This window comes from Pipra filicauda, unplaced genomic scaffold, assembly GCF_003945595.2.
Source record: "Pipra filicauda isolate LSUMZ 115617 unplaced genomic scaffold, ASM394559v2 scaffold92_size2517590_pilon, whole genome shotgun sequence".
Classification (NCBI taxonomy): domain Eukaryota; kingdom Metazoa; phylum Chordata; class Aves; order Passeriformes; family Pipridae; genus Pipra; species Pipra filicauda.
Window position 1 is genome coordinate 2,263,498 of NW_024105120.1, and position 10,593 is coordinate 2,274,090.

The 10,593-nt window shown below is 44.6% G+C and overlaps 1 long non-coding RNA gene across 2 annotated transcripts; it reads left to right on the top strand.

The window, feature by feature from the left end:
* Positions 1-905: 905 nt before the first annotated feature.
* On the top strand, positions 906-3,639 carry LOC113992450. Of its 2 annotated transcripts, none has more exons than XR_003542256.2 (4): positions 906-1,009; positions 1,499-1,780; positions 2,292-2,482; positions 3,456-3,639. It is a non-coding gene; the product is annotated as an uncharacterized LOC113992450 (long non-coding RNA). The 2 variants fall into 2 exon arrangements; XR_003542257.2 differs by having other exon boundaries at positions 1,499-1,639.
* Positions 3,640-10,593: the final 6,954 nt, after the last annotated feature.

The window sequence follows — 10,593 nt, forward strand, 5'->3', positions numbered from 1 at the left end:
GCAGAGCAGAAGGCCTGTCTGGTCCCTGCACTGGGGCTGAGTCTCCCACCTCCTTTCCCTCCACATTACCCACTGAGTCCCAGTGCAATTCCACTGCACAAAGTGCTCATTTCCTCCGTCATCATCACTTCCACCCAAAGTGCAATGGGCACCTCCTCAGAGAGCTGGTGGAGAGGTGGCATGTCAAGGCTGGCAATATGTCTTTTTTTTTTTTCAATTCTGAGGGCAGGCATTTTCATGAGAAAAAAAGGTACATTTTTAGATCTATAATAGGTGAACAGTTCAGAAATAAAAGCTTTTCCCTCAGAAATGCAAATCACTTGGATTGCTGTAACATCTAATGATCTAAAACACTGGCTTTTTTGCTGTCTGCAAAGCAGCCATAGCTTGACCTGTGAAGGACAATTTCATTTCAAGTGACCTGAGGAAGCAATAAAAATGAAAACATGAAATAGAAAGAAATATTTATTTGAACACTTATGGTACTATTTTTATTTGCATCACAGAGATCATCGACCAGTTCTGTGTGATCTTTCCGCTCCCTAGAAATTGCAATGTTCCACTGTAGCAAATGCACAGAGTTTAAGGTCATAAAACAGCTACAAGTGCAATTTAAGCATTTGCAATTATGGGCAGAACAAGAGAAAAAGGTACTTTGTACTCCATCTGGAATTCTACTCACTCTGTACACAGTGTTAATAAAATACAGATGCAACTTGGGCCAGCGTTAATCAAAAGCCATTAACATCAGAAGCTGTTCAGTGGCCTGTATGAATTCTATTTTATTGGTTTTAGCCCAGTGCCCATTAGACAGACATCTACATTACAGCCAGAGCCATTGTGACATTGGCAAGGTCTGATGGCTGTGACGCATTTTCTCACTGAAGTCCCCTTTTGGAAGTAGAGCTAATCCCTTTTGGACACTGTGGGGTCCCTCCTCCTCAGAACCACTCGTGCTCGTAACCTCTGTGGTCTCTGAGGGCAGAACATCCACCTGCAGGGCTTTTAGGTAAGTAATAAAGTGCAAATACACACAGGCCAACTGAGAAAGCCATGACTGATGCAAGAGCAGCAAGAAAAACCCACCAGACTGTCTTTCTTATGTGGAGAGAGGTGATACTTTTTCACACCCTGAACATCCAGAACCAGTCCCACATGTGACTACAGTCAATGGCATTGCTGCAGACAAGAGACAAAGTGTGCCTGCAAAGCAGCTCTCTGGATGTATGACATCCAGCAGAGCCAGCCAGGGCTTTGCTATCAAATAGAACTGTAATCAAGTAGAAGAAAAAATTTGTAAGGATGCCTCTGTTCTCTGCCCTGCAACTTTTCCCTAACTTGCCTGTGGTTTTGCTCCGTGGGAGATTGCCAAATCCAGAGCTCAATCCTGAGGCAGCACCTCCCGTATCACTCTTTCTGGTTTGTCCTGCTCTCTATAAACGAGCCTTTACTCTCACTTGGCATGAGGGAGACATCATTTTTCATCCGTATTTTGCAGGATCATCCTTTTTTTCTGAGACACGCAGCGACTCGCTGCCAGCAGAGTGTGCGGAGCCCTCCCCTCAGCCCAGCTTTCAAGCCTCGTTGGATCCATACGCTTCGAGTGATCAGGGTGATTTTTCTCCTGGTTTCTGCACAGGTCTGACTTGTAGCTGTCTTGTCCACGCAATGATGGCCATATGCTCTTGGGTGCCAGCAGCAGAAAGAGGGAAAAGACTTATGTTCTTCAGGGAACTGTGTCCGTCGTTAGCACAGCTGCCACCGTAACAGTACAGGGCTGGTGAGCTCCCAGTTTTCCTGCTAAGACTCTCTGCTCGTTTATGACATGATATTTTGCACTCAGATTTGTCATGCACCTCCCAGGTTGGAAATCATATCTCAAGGCATTAAATCTCCCACTCCTATCTCCAATAATATGCTTCGTAGAAAAACGTCTGGGAGGCCTTTTTTTTCTGTGAAAATACAATAATAAATTTGGGGTTTAAGGCTGTAAGGGTTTGGAAATATGTATTCATTCATTGAGGTGCTTTAAAAGGAATACAAGGCTTAGCAAGTGAAAATAAAATAGGTCTGATTTATACAGTAATACAGTAAAAAGGCTGTGCAGGAAAAAGCAAACAAACGTTTTATGTATGTTTATGCACATTAACTCTCTAAGTGATTATACAGTCTCTAAGATCTAGATTTTCATGGGGTTTTGTAATGCTTCAAAGGAATAGAGCTGCAAATAGACAAGTATAAGTTTCATTTCTTTCATTTCAGTAACCGCAAATGCATATTTTTGCTTTCAGATTCTGCCTCTTCTGTCAGTTGTACTTACATTTTTGTGTGCTTTTCTGCTGATAAAATTCCACTGACGTCACCCATAGCAAACCTTCATGCTTGATAAATGTGTGAACAAGAAAGGAATAAGGCTCACACTAAACAAACAAATGTCAATCATAAAGGAATAAGCAGGGTTTTCAGCCTGCTCAGAGAAAAGGTAAGTGGAAGGGCCTTTATATAACTCCTCTTCCACGCTCAAAGGTAATGTGCGGATGGTGTTATTTAAATAAAAGCTTATTTTTTGCCTTCTTTTTTCCTTGCATGTTCTCAGAGGAAATGGTATTGAAAAGGCTAAAGCCAGTGACATTTTGGTGTTGTGAAAGAGTGAGAATATAAGCTAGAAATTACTGGAAATATACGGCCCATTAAGTTGTTTTGCAATGCTGAGAAATGAAGCATAGAGTATTTTGTTAAAGTCAATATCCCGTGGGGATTAAAGCAAGATTAGCATCTTTCAGCGCAACAGCCCTGCCAGAAAGCATGTAGGTATAAATCCAAAATACCTCTGGTTTACTCGAAGGAACTGCCCTGAACTCTCACCAGTGCAGCTGAGGACGACCCAGGGCCCCTAAACCTGGTTTGGATGTCTCAGGGTTGGTGTGCCCAATTCTCTGCACCTGCCAGTGGCAGCTCACTGGCCTGTGTGCAGAGAACTTCAGCCAAAGGCAGGAACAGCGTAGGACATCATGGACTCCTCCTGTCTACTCCCAACTGAGGGAGGGATATCTCCTTCAGAGCCAGGATTTACTGTAGTTTTCTTATGGACTTTTTTTTAATTCTGTTTGTTTTGCTTTATTTTTACCCTTTCAACAATACCCAGTGGAGATATCCAGTATCTCAGCGGAGAAAAGAGGTTGCATTATTATTCTGTTAACAGCGTTTATAAAATTCAGCCATTAACACTTCATCCACAGCTCCAGCACCAAAAGATAGTGTTGCACCCCATCCTGGCAGAAGAGATCGATTACCAGTGTTCACTGGAACATATTCTGATGTGCCACTGACTTTTTCTGACAGCTACTGACAACCTTGATACTGTCATTGCATTCCTCAGCAGTTTCTGCTCTCTCTTTCAGGGATTTAACTATTCAGTGAATGTTTTCACATATTTTGTTTTGCTTTGCCTACAGACCTGAAGGACAGGAGTAGGACCTCCCAGGCTTGGCCTGAAATGGATCTGAATTGATATTTTCAGGAGTGCTCATCTACAGCAGGTTCTCCTTTCAATAGGATGAAAGAAAGAAAAAAATAACTCTCTGGGGGTTTTCTTTACATTGCATACCTGAAACCTGAATAAAAAGCTAGACATTAAAAGAGTAACAGCTTCAAAAAGTTGTTGGCACTGACAGATGTGGCTGATCAATGGTGTTTTGTAGCTACAACGGGAGCTTTAACTGAAGCTGTTTCCCCTTGGTCTGCTGCCAGAGACAGCAGCAGAGGTCTCTGAGGAGCTCAAGAAGGAAGGCAAGGGAGCCTGGAGGAATTCCTTTGTGGCAGTGAATACAGACCAAGAGAAACCTCCCAGCCATGTACATCTTTTACAGCCAAAAGCTTTGTAAACATTAAAAGCAGGCAGTACTCTGCTGTAAACAAAGGCAACTCAGTCCTTAAATACCCTTTTCACAGTATTCTGTCTTCTGGTTCTGTGAATGGCAGGGAAGACGAAACAGGTCTGAAGACAGTTAGGTGCTTCTCCATCCTCCCCTCTGCCTTTGCCATACTGGGATCTAAAAAGCAGCAGAATTATGAAGGCACTGTTGCCCAGAGTAAGGGCTCTCTCCCCACTGCCAGTTCAAGCAAAGACAGAATCACAGGATCACAGGATGGGTCAGGTTGGAAGAGACCACAGAGGGTCATCCGGTCCAACCTCCCTGCTCAAGCAGGGTGACCCTAGAGCACATTGCACAGGGTTGTGTCCAGATGGTTCTTAGGTATCTCCAGTGAGGGAGACTCCACAGCCTCTCTGGGCAGCCTGTTCCAGTGCACGGTCACTCGCACAGTAAAGAAGTTCTTCCTCCTGTTCAGGTGAAACTTCCTGTGCACCAGTTTCTGCCCGTTGCCTCTCATTACTTGGCACCACCAAGTAAGACCTCAGCAGCAGTTTTGCCTTGGTGAGGAGCCTTACCCGAGCCCAATAAATGCACCCAATGCAGGTTAGTGTGCCTTGACCTGGATTTTTCCGGGTTTTCCCATGCTAGAGCTGCAGCAGCTCTGATGCTTCCAATCCCTGGCATAAGCAATGCCCTCCTGGAGCGCATACACATGGGTCCTGCACAGAGTAACTGGTGTAACCAGGGTGCAGCAAACTTGCTCTCCCAAGCAGTTGTGCACAGTGAGTGCCACCTCTGCTATAAATTGGTCAGAAAGCCACTTGCAACATCAGGCCAGATGCTGAGAGATGATGTCAGCCCCACTGCAGACAACCCTGCTTTGGGGCACCCTGGGCCCATCTCAGACAGACATACCCAAAGGAGCTTTGACTCACCTGGCTCAGGTGCTGTGTGCTGCTGAGGCACCTTGGGCCCAGGAAGCTGGGGGCTCCTCCACTGGCTCTGGTCTGTTGTTTTTTTTTACCACCCCACAGCTAGGTCAGGTTCATCTGCAGAAGTTAAACCCCCACATGTGAACCATGCAGCTGACATACTCCAGTTGGTACCTCCTAGGCAGTAAAGGAGTTACGCTGAAATTAGCAGGACTCTGGTGTGACCAGCAATCATATTTAGGAAGAAGTAGAGTCAGGATCTCTGCCATTTCACAGATGTAAACTAACCCTGTCTTTCCAGTTCTGTCACACTGTTTTTGAAGCAATGATTTTTAATTTTTCTTCTGGTAATAAAACGGATGTTTTTAATAAACAAGCAGAGCCCTTGGGTGCTGCACCTTTTTAATGAGATGATGTTGTGGCCAGAAACCATCTCTCAATGTGATAACTTTTGCCTTATCTCTAAAGTAACACATTTGCCTGATCAATCAAATATAAAAATACAATTTAAAGAGCTATAATTTGGTTTTCGGAAATCCATTACATCTTCAGACTGTTACTCTTCTCCCCTAAGCTGCAATATAATCTTAGTTAATAACCTTCTCCTTCACCTTACCTTCTCCTTCACTTTACAGTATAGTCCCATCCCACACCTTTCCTTTAAAAGAAATTGATTTGGTTTTTTGGCTGCTGGGGGGTGAGAGGGACAGTGAGGAGAAGGAAAAACTGAGTTTGGAGGGGAAGCAGGATTGCTTTCATGTTTTGCTTTTCTTTCTGTGCATATAAAATTTAGGCAACGAGTAAACCTTCCCCATCTGTGACTATGCAGAAGTAGGTTACTTTGCCTAAAGCAGTTGCAATAACTCACTTGCCACTTTTGTAGAACTTTCTGCTTTATTAGTTCTATGCTGATAACTTAACTTTTTTTAGGCATGTAAAAAGTAGGTAATTGAAATCACAAAGGTATCTTGATGCCTGAGCTCTTGTGTCATCACCTAGATGGATCTGAAAGCAGGTTAATCCTATGTCAGCTCCTTCAGCTGGCCAGTGATACAGTTTATTCACCAAGTAATCGACTGTTCCCTGTGTAAAACGGACAAGTGACAGATCTTTTTTCCTGACAGTGCAAGTTCTGTAAAATTTAGGAGTACAAATTTAAGACCATCTGGTCAGAAGTTACTCTTCTACTGATAAAGGCACTATGGGATAAACCTGGAATCCAACTCTTTGGAGTAGTGGCATTAGTAAAAGCAGAAAACTTTATGAATCTGCTGGATCTTCAAAGTATTAAAGAACTTGGGTTTATTTATATGAAAAGCTAGTGCTTTCATGGCTTACAGGCACAGATGGAGAAACAGCTTTCACCATTTTGGTAATGATGGAATGTTTCATGGTGGCTAACAGAATGCAAGAGTGAAAATAAAGACTTCTCTTTCCACGGCAGAAATAAGAATGATGACCATGTATTTCTGGTGCAGCCAGATCTCAGGATCAATCTGAACTGACTAAGGATGGCATGCAATTCCAACACCTCAGAATATATCGCAGTGTACAGTAACTGGGAATTCTTTCTCCTGGCACCTCTACTTAATCTTCCACACCTTCAAAAGTTGTTCCTTCAGTCGAGCATCATATCACTTTCCTGTTCCCTGCAGGGTATGGTTGTAACAGCAAACAGTTGATCCAGGGTACCATAAATTTCCAGTTAAGATGGCAACAGAGGTCTCAGGATATGTGAAAGCTGAGTTTGGAAAAACTGTTTTCAGATTGGGTTCTTAGAAGCAAGATTAAATGTTTGGTTGTTCATATAGTAACAACTGGGTGACAGGAAGCTGAACGTGAGCCAGCAGTGTGCCCAGGTGGCCAAGAAGGCTAATGGCATCCTGGCCTGTATCAGGAATAGTGTGGCCAGCAGAACCAGGGAAATGATTGTCCCCCTGTACTTGGCACTGGTGAGGCTGCATCTCGAGTCCTGTGTTCAGTTTTGGGCCCTCACTACAAGAAAGACATTGAGGTGCTGGAGCATGTCCAGGGAAGGGCAATGGAGCTGGTGAAGGATCTGGAGCACAAGTACTATGAGGAGAGGCTGAGGGAGCTGGGGTTGTTTAGCCTGGAGGGTGCTCAGGGGTGACCTTATCACTCTCTACAACTACCTGAAAGGAGCTTGTAGCCAGGTGGGGGTTGGTCTCTTCTTCCAAGCAACCAGTGACAGGATGAGGACATAAGCTTCAAGATGCACCAGGGGAGGTTCAGGTCGGACATTAGGAAGAATTTCTTCACAGAAAGGGTGATTAAACATTGGAATGGGCTCACCAGGGAGTTGGTGGAGTAACCGCCCCTGGAGGTGTGCAAGAAATGACTGGACGTGGCACTTAGTGCTGTGGTCTGGTTGAAAAGGTGCTGTTCAGTCAAAGGTTGGACTTGATGATCTCAGAGGTCTTTTCCATCCTCATTGATTCTGTAATTCTGTGATCGGAAGTGGATATTTCTTATCTCAGCACATTTCTAACTTTCCCAGGATCAACTGTACAACTCCCTTAATTTAAATGACAGGAAATTATCATTTGCTGATTTCCTACACTAAACACAGAGGCAATTTGGCCTGAATCTTCAGTGAGTGGCTTTTTTTTAACTACAGCTATTAATTCTAGAGTACACAGAGTATATTAATTTTGAATCTCAGAAGGTGGAGAGTCCTGCCATTAGCAGCAAAACAAAGCACACAAACAGTTTTCTGTGCTGGTCTTTTTGCTCAGCTTCAGAATTAAACGTCATGTGCTGTTAGCCTGGGTTTGCAATGCTCTGAGCAGAGGCATTGCTTGAGGGAGCAGGGGCTCTGCAAGAAGCTGGAGTTTGTGCTCTTTGCCTTGGTCCTTGATTAGACTCGATTCTTTAGGCAGAAATGGCTCCCTGGAAACCAGTGCTGGACTGAGATTCCTGAGACAAGAATTGCCTTCTGCTGTTCCCAGCTGCCAGTTCTGGGTAAATAGAAGTGAATTGTTCTTGGGCTCTCCATTACTGCAAAAGCAAATCCCAAGGCTTCATAAGTCTGATCTCACATACTGAATAATCAATATTGTGACAGAAGGAACACTAACAGTGGGAAAAGGGCAACACAAAGGTGCAGCCCCTGACACACTTGCAAGTGCATCTGAGTTCCTCTGCGAGGGCACAGGCAACTCCTCCCAGGTCATGCAGGCTCAGGCCAAGTGGGAGGTTGTCCAGGGACCACAGGACACACTTCACTGGCACCCAGCCCACCCTAACACAGTCATGGCTGACTGGGTACAAGACATCAGCTCCTGCAGTTCAGCTGAACCTAAAGGTGAGTGGCAGCAGTGAGGGCTTTGGCAGGAGGGAAAAGGGCAGAGACTATGCCAAGCAAAAGACCACAGCCCACAGAGTGCTGCTGGCACACAGGGAGCTGAAAGGCTACAATCGACAAGTACAGGAAAAGCAATCCTCAGGTTTATTAGTAATGTACTTTGGCAATATTCCATGTATTAGAACAAAATGCAGACGCTAGACTTAGTCCAGCGGCTTTTGTTCTCACCAAAGGGTCTGAGCTTAGTTGGAAACAAAATACCATTTCCTGCAGCTTCATGGGTCAGCCACTGCCTGGACTGACACTGCTGCTCTGTCAGCTCCAGCAACATGTGTCACCCCAGGGCACGCTCTCCTGCTGGGCTGCAGCTTATGAGACCAGCGATGGAGCAAGTGGGAAGACCTCTTAACTTTCTCCATAAACCTGGAAGCAAGTTATTATCTGAGAACCAAACATTTCCAAAAGGACAATGACTTTCAGATATTTTTAAATGGCACTTTAGGGACTCTGGCTCATTTTCAGTGTTAATAATCTGATACGGCTATATTTTTTTTTTAATACCCAAAGAGAAATTACAGCATATAAAAGACCATGAGGTTATATTTTAGTTTTCTAGAAGCTGAGATAGTCATATTAATATATTATGAAGGCATGGTAACAAGAGTGCTAGGATTTTAATGATAAAACATCCAGGGTCAGTAGAAAATATATATCATCATCTGCAAATTCATTTTAGATATAATAAAGTAGCATAGCATAGGAGATCTGTCACATTTTAAATAGGATAAATGTTATTTATACTTTATGCTGCAACATTTTATCTTTTGAAGCAGCAGGAAGGTGCAGCAGGACTCAGTACTTGATCATGCAGCATCTGCAAATGTGCAGAGGGGCCATGGCAGCTCATCTGAGAGAGACAGGCAAGAGCTGCAGTGATTACCAGGCCAGTTAAGGAGTGAGGTCACACTCACCTGCCCCACGTGGAGGGGTCAGATGGGCCCTGCTGAAGGGGTGCAGGTGGAGAGAAAGATTATAAAGAGGGGAGCAGGCAGTGAGGGAGCTGGGAGTTCTGTCCTCTGCAGCATTGATTGGCACCCTGGTCCAGAGTGGTTTCACCCGTGGGTGAGTGCCAGCTTGGCTTTCTCTACGAGGGCAGTGTTGTGGCCAGGTACAGCTGGGGGCAAGGAGAGGAGATGGTTCATAGGCCTGGACTGGTGGGGGAAAGCTTGTGGTGGTGAGTGGTTTCCTTTGTGAATGAGCTCTGGTGCTTGCATGGGTGGCTACACAGGGCCATGGGAAGGTACTGTGCTGTTCTTGCACCCTGTCGCTGAGCTCAGGGCAGGGTTTGTCCCAGCTGCAGGGTGCAGCAGCCCTGACAGAACCCTGGGAATGGCAGCATCAGCAGTATGTTGGGCACAGGTCCACCCTCAGTTGACTAAAGCTTACTGAGTTAAACCAAGGTCAGACATGTTGCTTGCTGGAGAGGCTTCTTAGGCTGTTAATTTGTTGATGGCTTTGTGAACTGCTGAACAAAAGAAAAGCACTGTTTTTCTGAAGGTGTGATATGCCTGGATGGTACCTGCTATGTTTTATGTTGGTACTGTCTGCTCAGAAATTGTTTGATGGTAGATCACAGCAGTGTTCTTGTGCAGTGTTAGCAAGTAAATGTCAGGATGGAACCTTTGAAATACATGTAACACCAAGTAAGTGGGCAGAATATGGAAGGAATGCAATTTATCATCTAATTTCTAAGTTAACGTTCCAAATCTGGCCGCAGCAGTTGTGCGCACTGAATGCCTAGTAAGGAATTGTGTGGTGCTCCACTGGAACCGTTAATGCTTGGGCAAACAAAAGCCCTAAGGTTAAGCTCTGCTTAGTGCTTTCCTGGCCTACACTTGCAGACTTATGAGGAGGGTGCAGAAAAAGCCAATTATGAGCATATGGTGTTGTCCTCTGCACACCCTTTCTTCAAAGAGCCCAGTACGGCTTTGTCATTCAGCTGTTGATAGGGTAACATCCTTAACTTTCTGCTTCTTTTTCTTGCTTAAATCCATGCTCAATAGATATTATTTTTTAATAAGGTAAAAATGGTAATAATAAGTTCTCTACAAGCTTGTGGACTCATTCTGTTACCCCTGAGGAAGAAGCAGAGTGCAAATACCTCCTCATGGGATTCAGCTATGTAGGGGTTTTTTTCAGCTTTTTTCCAGGCTGTACGTGCAGCATTTGGGTTTCTGTAGCCTTCTAAAGTAGTCTAGTGAAAGGTCACGTTTCAGTTGTTACCACCTTGAAGTAGCAGGAGAGCACACACTGTGAATTGATGCTGACATCCAGGGTGAGGTCCTCACGCACCTCTCCTGCTGGTGGGAAAACCTCTAAGGGGCTCATCCTTGTCTCTGCCATCAAAGCAAGGTGCTGAATTTAAATCAGACTGGAGGCAGCCCAAGGGTTTATATGCCTG